Source organism: Somniosus microcephalus, chromosome 18, assembly GCF_052327205.1.
Source record: "Somniosus microcephalus isolate GS21.2 chromosome 18, FLI_Smic_1.0, whole genome shotgun sequence".
In the NCBI taxonomy this organism is placed as follows: Eukaryota; Metazoa; Chordata; class Chondrichthyes; order Squaliformes; family Somniosidae; genus Somniosus; species Somniosus microcephalus.
Genome location: NC_141004.1, coordinates 31,894,982 through 31,910,821, shown reverse-complemented (window position 1 = coordinate 31,910,821; position 15,840 = coordinate 31,894,982).

Here is a 15,840-nt window from a genome sequence, read left to right as displayed (position 1 = left end):
AATCGGGACAAGTAACTTTGTGTGGAAGTACAATCGGCCATAAGTCTTTCCACCAGGTTTCTGACACAATATCACTCCCTTTAGGTTGCCTCATGCTGTTTGACTCTTCCCGCAATCCATCCGCCTAGTCCTGAGTGCCCTCATTTACATATAGTATACTGAAGGCCAGTGGTGCTGCTGCTCTGCGTTTCCAGGATTTTTCACTCACAATGCACTGAGGGAAACTTTCAGAATTATAAGGCGCAGCTGCAGAAGTGAGGAATTTCTGAGCCTGGAGAGATTCATTAGCAATTTCTGTAGCGAGGAAACACCATTCTGCCTATACACACTTGGACTTGTTTCTCATTGCTTCTGACAGGGTCTGACCATCGGCAGATTTTTGCTCTCTCCCCAACCCCTATCCACAGTGAGGGCTTCTCAGAAGCAGATGTGACATTCTCTGTGAGCATACCCTTGTACGCTGTTATCATGGTGGCAGAAGAGCAGCAGAAGGATTGAGCTAAGAATAGTCAGGCAGCCAGACATTACCCCCTCCTCACCACCACCCCACCCCCTGCATAGAATATACAGGCAGCACAGGGCATATGAGGATGTTACTGAGGAGAGGTGTAGAAGAACAGTACGTTTCACCAAAGAGGCAATAGGCCTACTGCAAGAGGACCTGCAGCCATGCTCATTTGCCCATACTGCACTCTGTGTGGCTATGAAAGTGACCACCATACTCATCCAGGAAAGCAGCCATGGGTGATCTTTGTAATATCAGCCAGGCTACAGTACAGGTATGCATTCCTCGGGTGACTAACTTAACAAGGGAGCTGGGGAATTCATCACCTTTGACATCACAGCAAGATAGGGGTGTTCAATTTCATGAAGTTGCTGGCTTTCTCAAGGCCCAGGGTGCAATCGATGAAACCTATTTTGCTTTGCATGCTCCCTCAGAACAGTCCCTCAACTATCTCAACAGGAAGAGCTTGCACTTCCTGAGTATACAAATTGTGTGTGACAACATGCAGAAGATCCTACATGTCAACACCTTATATGCTGAAGCTGTCACGATGCATTCATCCTTGGAAATTTATCTCTCTGCGACCTCTTCAGGGAAGAACATCAGGTAAATTGATAGTTTTATGTGATAAAGCATAACCCTGTGCTCCCATGGATAATGACCCCACAAAGAGTGGCCAAGGCAGCAGTAGAGGAATGCTATAATTAAGCAAATGCCTCGACTAAATTAGTCATCAAGAGGGACCATCAGGGTATTAAAGGCACATTTTCGTCCCCTGGACAGGTCAGAAGGGGCTCTGTATTATGCTTCAGATCAGGTGTCATGAATAGTTGTAGCCCGCTGTGCCGTTCACAATCCGCCACTCAAAAAAGGCTGGACTTTGACATTGCTCCATTGGCACCAGAACTAAATGGAGGAGAGTATCACGATGACCTGCACTCAAAGAACTCCTCAGTAACTGTTGCAAGTGACATTGGAGCACATTTTACCACTGAAGTCCTTTATTCTGTGTAAAATAGTCTACCTTTGACATCAGAGCCATACCTCCTTCCCCCCACATTCAAATAAAGAAACATTCCTCAATCTGCTACCCATCCTACAACATGACAGTACATCAACCTTTTTGCTCCTATGTAACTCTCCCAATAATCATTACCTGAGTGAATAAGTCAGCACCAAATAAACATCCCCTTTCTTGTATGACTCTATCCTCCATGCCTAACTAAGCACAATGTCAGTGCACATTCTATTTTATTACAAGTGAACACAAGCCAACCTACTTTATCCTAACACAATGCTTCCCCTCAGAATGCATTTCTTTCATCTATTCTAGTGCTTCTGCTAGATGCAACTTGAGGGCCAGTATTGCGAGAGGTGGTTGACTGCTCTTGCTCAACAAAAGGATCACGGGTCTGAAGCGGCCCTCCTCTCATGGCAGATTGCTCCTGACAGAGAGCAACTGTTGGCTGCATCTCTGTAGCTTAATTTGGGCAGCATGTTATCACCCTGCCACATTCCACTGGTGTGGTGCTCTGAAAGGGTAGGGACAGAGTCCTGGCCTGTGCTGATGTTCTGAGAGACAGTTGTATCAGGCAGGTAGGCTCCAGCCATCAGCATTCCACTGGACCCTGGATTTGTGTCCAAACTGATTAGTGGATGGCTGGTCCATCCTGAAAGCCCTGAGAGACATGGTTTGGAAGCCACAATGCAGGCTGCTTTCTATTCTTTCCCCAATTGTCACCAGAGCTGCTGTCTGTGCTTCTGTTGAGGTGGTCGGACCCCAGCTGCTTCTTAAATTGAGATCTGCTGCAGACTCCAGTGAAGCTGCCACATGCTTCATGACTGCCTGCAGGAAAGACAACGCTTCCCTGATTTTGCAGCAATTGAGAGCTGTAGGTTTGAGAGTCACACTTGTCAATTGTCGCATATCCTGACACCTCTACTCTCTGAAATGGCTTAACAAGCCACTCAGTTGTATCAAACAGCGGTTCAAGATGAAGGCCCACTCTCACCTTCACAAGACCACCGCAAGAAAATGTATATTTATGCACAGAAATCTGTTGCTAGAATACAGGCATGTGAAATAATGCACGCATGTCCTTTTCCTTCTTAAAGGGTCACTGTTTGGCCAACTCAAAATAGCAACAGCCATTGCCCAGCAGAAGACTATTTATCCCCCTATAAAATATATATATATATATGTATATTTCTTTCTACCTGTATTTGTATTTAGATCTTACATCCACACTGTAGGAAGAAGTTGGCTATGCAGATAAAGCCACTGTAAGCTCTGTTTCTTTTTAAAATTGTGCTTTGGGTCTATAATTGATTATGATTATGATGATCACATTTGACCATGACAGTCCTAATTTTAATATACTTGTCCCTGTGTCCTGACCAACTGTTTTGGGACAGCTTACTGTCCCAATATGACAGATCTATTGTTGTTGCAGGTGCGGACCCATTAATAGGTTTGCAGACATGTCCCAGTTTCACAAATCAGGTCAACTTAGATTTGGTATTATACCATATTTGGTCAAAGTTACTGTTTCAACTTTTTAGATGTGCTAATACTCTATGAGGCATTCAACTCTAGCAGAGCACCACTCTGTCTAAAATGATCACACCTACAATACTACTACCATACTTAGGCACACCACTAATCATCCTCTAAATCATTACTATGCTTCACTTTATCACTGTTGCATCACCTTTAACCTTGCCCACACACTGCTGTACTCCACTACACCAATATTATCTTGTCCAAACGTGCTGCTAATGCTCTACAGCATCATTACCGCACCCAGATCCAAGAGTAAACCTGGCTAAGTATACTGGTAAATTTACATGGCTTTGCCACTGTACTGCACAAACACAGTGCTAACCCACCTAGCCACACTGCTCATACTGCAACATGCTTTATACCTTTCAAGTCTTGCAATAAAAATGAAACTCACACATTTCTTGCCCACCACTCATACAAATCATGGACATTCAAGCTTGTATTTTATAGTTGGGTTCAAGCCTATCTGGAAGTACAGAGGAGCCCAACGTTATGAGTTTGGCGCCGCCGTTACTTCTGGGGTCAGCCTTAAATCAAATCAAATCAAATCAAATCAACTTTTATTGTCATTGTTAGTGCACAAGTGCAGTACAACGAAATGTAGGCTTGCGGCTCCCGAGAGTGTACAATTTGGATTAGGACACTTAAACATTCAACATACATTTATACATGTGGCTTGCAGTATATTAGCATAAATATGACCATAATAAAGTGCATTGGCAGATGTGCAGGCTTTAGTGTTTATTTGTGGAGTTCAGTAGGATGACAGCCCTGGGAAAGAAGCTGTTCCTAAATCTGGTCGTACGGGTGCGAATGCATCTGTAGCGTCTTCCAGATGGTAGGAGGGCGAACAGACTGTGGCTGGGGTGGGTAGGGTCTTTGATGATGGACCGTGCCCTCCGTAGGCAGCGTTTCTGATATATATGCTCTATGGTCGGTAGCCGGGTGCCGGTAATGCGTTGGGCAGTTTTGACTACCCGCTGCAGGGCTTTCCGGTCATGGGAGCTACAGCTGCCATACCATACCGTGATACAGTTTGTCAGGATGCTCTCTATAGTGCAGCAGTAGAAGTTAGAGAGGATCAGGGGTGACAGATTACATCCCTTCAGCCTCCTCAAGAAATATAGGCGCTGCTGGGCCTTCTTCACCAGAGAGGAGGTGTTGAGGGACCAGGAGAGGTCTTCCGTGATGTGGACTCCGAGGAACTTAAAGCTGGCCATCATGGGCTAGCTTCGGGTGTTACAAATGCCTCTGATTGGGCACTCACTCAATGGGGTAGGAAATATCTTGGTGTTACAGGATTTAAAGGCCAGAAGCAGCTTAAAGAGCCAGGTAGTGTTTTTGTTGCGCCTAAGCAAGTTCCTCAGTACAACATTGTGTGACGTCAGCTGCAGGCAAGAGAGCCCCCACTCCAGCTTCTCAGATACAGCTGTGGAAGTGCTGCTGAAGGCGATCAGGTAAAGAAAGACCTGATCACCTTCAGCAGCCTTTCACCAGCCATGCTGCAGCCACTGGGGTAGCATTGCATAGGAGCACTAGGACAGGCAAAGGCACACCGAAGACAGGCACTAAGGGAATGCACAAGGGTGGTTAGTTGACTTTTGTATGCAATATGACATGGTTTAACTTATAAATTTGGTTTGGAATGTTTATTTTGTGTTGGCTTTTATTTTTGCCTTGTGGCCCAGCTGTGATGATCAGTGTCAGAGGAAAGGTAAGGTGTGGGACTGTTGGTGAATGGGGAATTGGGGTTGTGTTTACTGGTATCACAGTCAGATGAGATGTTCACGGACAACCCAGCCAGAAAGGGGCTGCTTGGATTGCCTCCTCCCTTCCTCTTCTTCTTCCTCCTCCTCCTACTCCTCCTCCTGCTTCTCCTCCTCCTGATCCTACTCCTGCTCCTCCTCCTAGTTGCCATATAGCTGGTGGCAAGGGCTGTGCCCTCATGATGGCGAGGTTGTGCAGCATGCAGCAGACCACCACGAATCTTGACATGCGTTCTGCCGAGTACTGCAGCACTCCTTCAGAGTGGTCCATGCAGCGGAAGTATTGTTTCCACACGCCAATGGTTTCCTCTGTCACATTTCGTGTGGCAGCATGGCTTTCATTGTATGCATGCTGCCCATGTGTGCATGGGTTGTGCACCAGAGTCATGAGCCATGTCATCAGCGGATAGCCCTTGTCACCCAGTAGCCACCCTCTGGTTTGTCATGATGGCTCAAAAGCAGATGGCGCAGCGGACTGCCACAGAATGAAGGCATCACGACTGCTGCCAGGGTACCGGGCATTGTCCTGCATGATGCGCTGCATATGGTCGCACATCAGCTGAACATTGACCCTTTCGGTTGCAGTACATCTCAGAGTTGACATGAGGTGCCTGCAAAGCGATGTGCGTGCAGTCAATGGCACCCTGCACCATGGGGAAGCTTGCTATCATCGTGATGCTGCGTGCTCTCTCTGCCTGCTGCTCTCCGGCAAGAGGGAATGAAATGTAGTCAGCTCCCTGAACACCCTGGATGGATAGGGCCTCCTGCTTTTTCTACCGGCATGTAAGCGGGTAGTAAGAGGCAGGGTGGGGCCTATTAGCGACAAAGAAGGTGATATATGCTTAGAGGCGCAGGGCAAGGCTAGAATACTCAATGAGTACTTTGTATCAGTGTTTACTAAGGAGGTGGAAGCTGACAAAATATCAGTAGAAGTGGAAAAGGTAGAAGCAATGGAAGGGGTGAAAATTGATAGACAGGATGTACTAGAAAGGCTGGGTATGCTTAGAGCAGACAAGTCACCTGATTCAGATGGCTTGCATCCCAGGTTGCTAAGGGAGTTGGGGGAGGAGATAGTGGAAGGGCTTGCCATAATTTTCCAATCTTCCCTAGATGCGGGGGAGGTGACTGAGGATTGGAAAGTGGCAAGTGTGACACCATTGTTCAAGACAGGGTGTAAGGACAATCCTAGTAACTACAAGCTGGTTAGTTTAGCATCAGTGGTGGGTAACGTTTTAGAAACAATAATCAAGGAAAAAAAGAACGGGCTCTTGGAGAGGTTTAAGCTAATTAAAGAGAGCCAACATGGATTAGTAAAAGGCAGATTGTGTTTGACTAATCTAATTGAATTTTTAGATAATGTAACAGGGATGATTGATGAAGGGAATGCAATGGATGTTGTCTACATGGATTTTAGGAAGGCGTTTGACAAAGTACCACATAGAAGGCTCATTAACAAAATTGAGGCTCATGCAATAGGTGGGTCAGTGGCAGCTTGGATAAGGAATTGGCTTAAGGACAGAAAACAGTGAGTTGTGGTAAATGGCTGTTTTTCAGGCTGGAGGATGATAGACAGCGGTGTTCCCCAAGGGTCAGTGCTGGGGCCACTGCTTTTTTTTATATATATAAATGACCTGGATATTGGAATACAGAGTAGAATTTCTAAATTTGCTAATGACACCAAACTTGGGGGTGTGGCAAACAGTGAGGATGATAACAATCGACTGCAGCAGGACATAGAATGGCTAGCAGAATGGGCAGACAAGTGGCAGATGGAATTTAATACAGAGAAGTGTGAGGTGATGCATTTTGGCAGAAGGAACAGGGAGAGGCAATATACACTTAATGGCACAGTTTTACAGAGTGTGCAGGGACAGAGGGACCTGGGAGTTAATGTGCATAGGTCCCTGAAGGTGGCAGGACATATTGAGAGAGTGGTTAACAAAGCATATGGGATCTTGGGCTTCATAAATAGAGGTATGGAGTACAAAAGTAGAGAAGTTATGCTGAATCTTTATAAAGCGCTGGTTAAACCACAACTGGAGTATTGCATCCAGTTCTGGTCACCACACTTTAGGAAGGATGTGAAGGCCCTTGAGAGGGTGCAGAGGAGATTTACCAGAATGGTTCCGGGGATGGAGAATCTTAGCAACAGAGACAGGTTGGAGAAGCTGGATTTGTTTTCATTAGAGCAAAGGAGGTTGAGGGGTGATTTGATAGAGGTGTACAAGATTATGACGGGTTTGGATAGGCTAGACGGGGAAAGGCTGTTCCCACTAGTTGATGGTACAAGGACAAGGGGACACAGATTTAAGGTTTTGGGCAAGAGATACCGGGGGGATGTGAGGAAAAATGTTTTTATGCAGCGAGTGGTGAGGACCTGGAACGCGATGTCGATGGAAGTGGTGGAAGCGGAGACACTCAATGTTTTCAAGGGGAGACTGGATAGGCACTTGAGGGAAATAAACTTGCAGGGCTACAGGGATAGAGCGGGGGAATGGGACTGACTGGATTGATCTACAGAGAGCTGGCACGGACTTGATGGGCCGAATGGCCTCCTTCTGTGCCGTTATGACTCTATAGGGCTCGATTTTGCCAGGCCCGAGGAGGTGGGATTGGAGGCGTGTGAGGTGGTAAAATCACAAAAAATGGCAGGCAGGCCCGATCCTACCTCCATCCCGCCTCCGAGCAATTTTCCCAAATGCGTGTTTTCTGACCCCGTTTCCATCCCACTTCCAAGAGGCGGGATAGGCCCTTAAGGCCCTTAACAACCAGTTAAGTGCCTCTTTAATCCCATTTTGAGAGGCCTTTCTGATTTTAACAGTTTTCCCACGTCCTGCACGTCTCCTCTGGAACACGCCAGTGAATCCTGGTGGCCTCACAAGTGTACTGCTAACTAATAGCTGCAGCTCCACCATTAAAAAGGCGTTTTCAGCAATCATCATTTGCAGGTGGCAGAACTTTGTTGTCTCAGGTCTGGGGGAACTTTTAGCAGGCATACCCATTGTTGTGGAAGTTTGGAGCCTGACACCCATCTCCAGTGTGACCTCCTGGGAAACCCCTCTCACCACCTTGACTGAGCGCTTCCTCAACTGAGGCATATACCAGAAGCATAGGAACCATTTACTTCCTTTCCTCCTGGACATCAGATTCGGACGAAGACCAGCCGTGGCAGCAGCAGAACCATGAACAACAGCACCACCAACAGCAGCAGCAACAACAGGAGTGCCAAGCTGCTGCTCACCCACCTGAAGCTGCACAGGCCAGAAGGCGCCAGCGCATGACCACATTGCTGCCCGGGATGCAAGGGACACACTCATCTTGGCCAGATTTGCTTAGCCTGCACAATCAAACACTTTTGCCTCGCACCTTCTTATCAGACCATCGATAATGGCCAAGAACGTGCGGATTCCTATCACTCTGGCCACCATACTGACAATTGCAAGTCGCCCTAAGCCCTCAATGTGGAAGTCCCATTAGCAAAATGACACACGCCACAACTGCAACAGTTTGCCATCAGAATTTTTTATGACAATAAGCAACTGATGGCTTTTCAAAATTAAACACATTACACCCAAGTGACTACCCTTGTGACTACTTGTGCATTATCTTCCTCTTACGCGTGCCCCTACATGGTGCTTCCCCTGTGGCTTCAACAGATGTGGAGGCCCCTTGCTCACTTTCTTGCTGCTCCTGTCTCGACACCTTTGGCAGGCATCCTCTGGGGTTGCAAACCTGTGAGGGCTCGGCAACAGTCTGCTGCTCCTGCGGCTGTGCAGGGGTTGAGACGCCAATCTCAGTTGGGTGGGGACTCTGGTGGGGCTCTGACCGAGAGTTCTGCAGTGGCATGGTCGTGTGAACGCTTGGAGAGGAGCCCCCACCTCCTTGTTGTATGCCACCAACTTCCCTCTCATGGGTCAACCCCACTTCAGTGCTAGCAAGTGGCTGGACAGCACCTTGCTGCACTGCAGGGGGGCCATGAGGACCCGTTTCTGTACTGGAAGTCCTACTCCAGAGGACTTGCATGAAGGTCTGATTTGTTTGCTCAATAGCTGACCATCGCTCCTCAAGAGATGTTAGTCTATTCTGAACAATTACTGTGTTTTCCATTCCCTGGCGACTAAGTTCCTCCATGGACGTAGCCCTCCTCTTCTCTACCATAGCCATCCTCTCCTCTACGGTAGCTAGCCTTACCATGGAGGTAGCCATCCTTTCCAAGGAGGTTGCCATCTTTTCCGTGGTGATGCGTTCATGCGCCAACGCCTCCACAAAGGCTCTGCTCATGTTAGCGATGGACTCCTCCATTCGCTCCACACTCGCAGCAACCCTGGAGACAAAACCTGCCAGAGACTCCTGCACCTGTACCTGGAGTTCCAGCACCGCTCTCCTTCTGGATGGACCCAGAGGCACAGGGTCGACATGCAGCGGAGCCGAGCTGGGACCGTCCTCTCCACTGCGACGAGGACTCTCCACTGCTGTCCCTGTCTCCACCATCTGCTGATGCTCACTTATGAGCTGTGATACACCAGGTGACAACTTTACTCTATGTCCCGAAGGTCCCACCGAGGTGTGAGTGTCTGCGCTGGTGCAGGGTGCACTTAATTCTGCTGACGGAGCGCCCTCAGAGGTTGCAGCTTCCTTTGAGGAGTCTGGAAGCTCAGGCTCTTCCTCCTGGACAGTGGGGACGGGGGCTCTCGATGGCCCTGTGGGGGAGTAAAGGAAAGAGTTAGAGATGTGAGGTAAAGGTTGCATGCACATTGAATTGTGCAGATGATCATAAGTCAATCTGTTAGAGCATCAGAATCATTATCAGTCACTCATGCAATGTCAATGAGAGAGATGCCAAACTCTTCTGTCACCAGCTTGCTGTGATGCGCCTGCCTATCCATCCCCCACTTGGAAATCCTCCTCGATCCCGGCAATTTCCAGGGCCGCCTCCTCCGAGGTGGTGAGCTGGGCTACTGAGGGTGGCCCTCCTCCTGTCCTCGCTCTTTCCCTCTTATTGTTGGCTCTCTTTTCCTGCAATGAGGGACACAAGTGGAGTTTGAGTGAGAATGAAGGAGTGAGTGTAGAGAATCCATAGCATAGATGCTTAGAAGGAGACAAGGGGCCCTCCCTGTGTGTTGTAAGTTGTTGTCATTGCGTCACAGTGATAGGGACTGTGAGGGCTGCATGGTCGATTAGTTAAGTGAATGTGACCATAGAGAGAGAGGGAATAGGTAAGGGTGCAGGGATGTCAGTGTCAAGTGGGATGTGGAGGAAGAGGTTGGCAAAGCAGAATGCTGGTGAGGAGAGGTGATGGGGATGAGATTGAGGGTGATGAGAAAGTCATACTCACTTTTCCTGTGCGGAGAAGGTTGTGAAACCTCTTCCTGCACTGCAGCCAGGTTCTGCGCCACATAGAGATGGCATTGACCTCCTGGGCCACTTGCAGCCACACAGCTTTAGTCTGTTGTGGTGGCTTTTTTCTCGCTGAGGAAGGGAAGAGCACCTCCTTTTTAGATCTTGCTCCCTGCACCAGAGCTTGGAGGGAGGGCTAATCAAAGCGAGGCGCACACTTTTGCTTGTTGGTGGACATGGTTGGTAAATGAAGTCCTTCATACAATTTCCAAAGTGTTTCCAGTCTCCAGAAGAAGCAAGGCTGCTTGCAGGCCTTAAATCCAGCAGCACTGATGACGTCATCGGAGGCGACTTTCAGGATGGAAAGACTAATTGGGCCAGGGGTTCCCAGACACTGGAAATCAATTGCCCAATTAGGGGAAAATCGCACTTTTTTCCCACTTCACATCGGAGTCGGGGTCCTGACACGAAAACCACCTGACACGCCCCAGCCCGACCCCAATGGCAAAATCGAGCCCTATGACTCTATGCTGAGACCCCTTCTCCCCCCTCCCACTTCTAGCAGCTTGCCCTGCTCTGTGTCGCCTCTGCTCATTCTCCCAGTCATGCTGTATTCCAAGGGGAATGCCTCCTGCTGCACACATGTCTGGGAGCAAGTGTTTTGTGCAGTAGCCTTGAACTCAGGAGAAAGTCCTTTTGCACCTGCCACGCCACTCACTGCAGACTTCAGCAACTTTAGATAACTGTAAGAAACCACGAAACACTTCTACAAACTCAGCAACAGCCAATAGAAATCAATCAGCAACTAACCAGCAAGTAGATGATGATCCCTTTAAATAGCGCTGGTGGGGGGTCCTTCCTACTACTAAATGCATGTTCAGCTGTGTGAGCTTAAGAGAGGGCGTTAGCTGGAGCGTTGAGCTCCAAAATGGCAGCGCTGGCATCAAATCAGCATTAGACACTGATTGGTGTCATGATCTGCCTACTCTGCCTACTTCCGGTGGACGCTCACTGCATGCACACTAACGTCTTCACCAATATGTCGTCTGGCGCAACTCGCACCAGAAGTGTGCACATGTGCCATGGATGCAATTTTGGACCTCTAAGGGCACTTGTAGTGCCCAAACAACGGGAGCTATGGATCCGAATTTTGCGCCCTTTTTCTTTAAGCCATAAAGGAAAGAAAGTGTCTTGTTTTGCACACTTTGTTCAAAAATAATAAATTGCAGGACAACGGAGTATTGCAGTTTAAACTCTTTAATGAAGCATCAGGTCCGTAAGCTTTCTCAATCAATACAGCACCGTGTGGACAAGATGGAGTCGGGACACCCTGGGTCTTCCAAACAATAGCAGTCCTTACAGATGCCTGCAGGCCAATGACAACTCAGCATGTGATCACATGTGAATATAATAGGTATTCCATACAGATGCCTGTGGGCCAATGATAATTCAGTATGCAAATGTTACAGAAAGGTTTAGTTTTAATCCCATTGGATGAACTAATTCACAATGCGTCATTGGTTGCCTGGTTTGATGGTAATGGTAGAGTGAGGGATATGCTGGGCCATGAGGTTACAGATTGTGGTGGAATACAGTTCTGCAGCTGTTGATGGCCCACAGTGCCTCATGCATGCCAGTTTTGAGCTGCTAGATCTGTTCTGAATCTATCGCATTTAGCACAGTGGTAGTGCCACACAACACGATGGAGGGTGTCCTCAGTGTGAAGACGGGACTTCATCTCCACAAGGACTGTGGGGTGGTCACTCCTACCAATACTGTCATGGACAGATGCATCTGCGACAGGTAGATTGCTGAGAATAAGGTCAAGTAGGTTTTTCCCCTCGTGTTGGTTCTCTCACCATTTGTGGCAAGTCCAGTCTGGCAGCTATGTCATTCAGGAATCAGCCGGCTCAGTCGGTCGTGGTGCTACCAAGCCGCTCTTGGTGATGGACATTGAAGTCCCTGTGAGCTGATACTGCAACATGTAAAAAAAGAAGGTAAGAACTTGGAATTTATGTTACTGTTATTACTGTCACTGTTATAATACAGGGAAAGGCAGCAGCCAATTTGGCACACAACAAGTTCCCACAAACTGCAATGAGCAAAATGACCCGATAATCTGGTTTGGTGATGTTAATTGAGGGATAAATTTTGGCAGGACACTGGGAGGATTCTTATGCTCTTCTGAGTAGTGCCATGGGATCTTTTATGTACACCTGAGTGCAGATGGGGCCTCGGTTTAATCCCTCTTCTGAAAGAAAAAGACAGACGAATACTTGAACGAGCACCAACTTGTGTAACAGTATAGCAATTGAAACAAGAGCACACATAATTAATATATCAACATTTACACTGTGCCAGAATGAGACTTGCAGTTTTACAGCACTCCTGATGACCAATATTTTCTAGGTTCAATGTACTCGACAAGTAATCAATAAAGAACTCACGCTCACTGTATTGGGAAGTCACTGGCCCAGGACACTCAACAGGGGGTTTATTTGGCTGTACTTCCCTGTGAACACCGACATAAAAATAGAGATGGAGACATAAGTGGGCAGGCAGATTTTTGATAAGAAGCATTGAGAATATGCTTTTGCAAGATTCAGAAGGAGTTATTTTATTTAACTTAAGCAAAATGACCAATTGATATGCAGAACCATTGGCATGCTCATTATTTTTGCATTATTAAATGAAAAGAAATTGTGCTGATTTTATCAATGAGTCCTATAATAACTGATCTATATGTTCACTTGCTGCAAAATAAAGCAGGTTAAAGATTATTTTATGCAGCGAGTTTGTGTGATCTAGATTGCACTGCCTGGCAGGATGGTGGAAGTAGATTCAATAGTGTCTTTCAAAAGGGAATTGGCTAAATACTTGAAGCAGAAAAATTTGCAGTGCTATGGGGAAAGAGCAGGGGAGTGGGACTAACTGAGTCACTCTTTCAAAGAGCAGGCACAGGCACGATGGGCTGCGTGGCCTCCTTTTATGCTGTATGATTCTATAATATCTAATCTAAGATCAAACTGGTTAAAAACCAAATCTATTGGTGTATTTTAAAGTATGTTATTAAAAATTAAGTTAATTTGCCCGTGTTGACCTTCTAACCTGAGTAAAACTTTTAGGAGGCTGAGAACTCAGTCAGATGTCAGGTAGATCAGCCATGATCTTATTGAATGGCGGAGCAGGCTTGAGGGGCCGTATGGCCTACTCCTGCTCCTAATTCTTATGTTCTTATGTCAAATATGAAACGTGTAGCCAAATTTGCTGGGAATATAGTGCTGCTATAGCTCCAGAAACTTCAGTTGTCACAAACCATTTATTCGGTTTGCTTTGTAAGTAATGAGTTAAATGCACTTACAATATATCAAAGATCGCATGGATGAACTACAGAATTTGTTCATCCCTGTATGGCATAAAAATAAAACAAAAAAGGTGACTTAACCGTGGCTAACAAGGGAAATTAGGGATAGCATAAGATCCAAGAAGCGGACATATAAATTGGCCAGAAAAAGCAGCAAACCTGAGGACTGGGAGCAGTTTAGCATTCAGCAAAGGAGGACAAAGGGATTAATTAAGAGGGGGAAAATAGAGTATGAGAGTTAGCTTGCATAGAACATAAAAGCTGACTATAAAAGCTTTTTTAGATATGTGAAGAGAAAAAGATTGGTGAAGTCAAGCGTAGGTCCCTTGCAGTCAGAATCGGGAATTTATAATGGGGAACAAAGAAATGGCTGACCAATTAAATACATACTTTTGTTCTGTCTTCACAAAGGAGGACACAAATAACCCCCCAGAGATGTCGGGGAACATAGGGTCTAATGAGAGGGAGGAATTGAAAGAAATCAGTATTTGTAGGGAAATGGTGTTAGGGAAATTGACGGGGTTGAAGGCCGATAAATCCCCAGGGCCTGATAATCTACATCCTAGGGTACTTAAGGAAGTGGCCCTAGAAATAGTAAATGCATTGCTGGTCATCTTCCAAAATTCTATAGACTCTGGAACAGTTCCCATGGATTGGAGGGTAGCTAATGTTACCCCACTATTCAAAAAAGGTGGTAGAGAGAAAATGGGGAATTATAGACCGGTAAGCCTGACATTGGTAGTGGGGAAAATGCTACAGTCCATTATAAAAGATGTAATAGCAGAGCACTTGGAAAACAGTGACAGGATCAGACAAAGTCAACATGGATTTACGAAAGGTATATCGTGCTTGACTAATCTACTGGAATTTTTTGAGGATATAACTGGTAGAATAGATAAGGGAGAACCAGTGGATGTGGTGTATTTGGACTTTCAGAAGGCTTTCGATAAGGTCCCGCATAAGAGATTAGCGTGTAAAGTTAAGGCACATGGGATTGGGGGCAAGGTACTGACTTGGATAGAGAACTGATTGGCAGACAGGAAGCAAAGAGTTGGAATAAATGGGTCTTTTTCCGAGTGGCAGGCAGTGACTAGTGGGGTACCGCAGGGATCGGTCCTAGGACCCCAGCTATTCACAATGTAACTGATCTAGACGAGGGAACTAGATGTAATTTGCAGACGACACAAAGCTGGGTGGGCGTGTGTGTTGTGAGGAGGATGCCGAGAAACTCCAGTACGATTTGGACAGGTTGGGTGATTGGGCAGAAGCATGGCAGATGTAGTATAATGTGGATAAATGTGAGGTTATCCACTTTGGTGGCAAAAACAGGAAGGCAGATTATTATCTGAATGGCAATAGATTGGGAGAAGGGGGTCCTTGTGCACCAGTCGCTGAAGGTAAGCATGCAGGTGCAGCAGGTGGTTATGAAGGCAAATGGTATGTTGGCCTTCATAGCGAGAGGGTTCGAGTACAGGAACAAGGATGTCTTGCTGCAGTTGTACAGGGCCTTGGTGAGACCACATCTTGAGTATTGTGTGCAGTTTTGGTCGCCTTATCTGAGGAAGGATGTTCTTACCATGGAGGGAGTGCAGCGAAGATTCACCAGACTGATACCTGGGATGGCAGGAATGACGTATGAGGAGAGACTGGGTCGATTGGGCTTATACTCGCTGGAGTTTAGAAGAATGAGAGGGGATCTCATTGAAACTTACAAAATTCTAACAGGACTAGACAGACTAGATGCAGGAAGGATGTTCCCGATTGCGGGGGTGTCCAGAACCAGGGGTCACAGTCTAAGGATAAGGGGTAAGCCATTTAGGACAGAGATGAGGAGGAATTACTTCACCCAGAGAGTGGTGAACCTGTGGAATTCTCTACCACAGAAGGCAGTGGAGGCCAATTCATTAAATATATTCAAGAAGGAGTTAGATATATTTCTTAAGGCTAAAGGGATCAAGGGATATGGGGAGAAAGCAGGGACAGGGTACTGAATTTGAATGATCAGCCATGAACACATTGAATGGTGGAGCAGGCTCGAGGGGCCGAATGGCCTACTCTTGCTCCTATCTTCTGTTTCTATGTGTATATATTATATTATACATAATATAAAACTATATAGATGGATACATAAAATGATTGTTCAGGAATCAGGGTGAGCTGGAAAGTGCATGCATATGATAGCTGAAGTTGCCACTTTTATTTCTGGGGGGGAATGATGACGGGAGACACTGGGTGTGTACTTTCAAAACAAGCGATGACGTCACGGGACGGGGAGGGCGTCAATAGGAAGAGGCGGCTGGGGCGC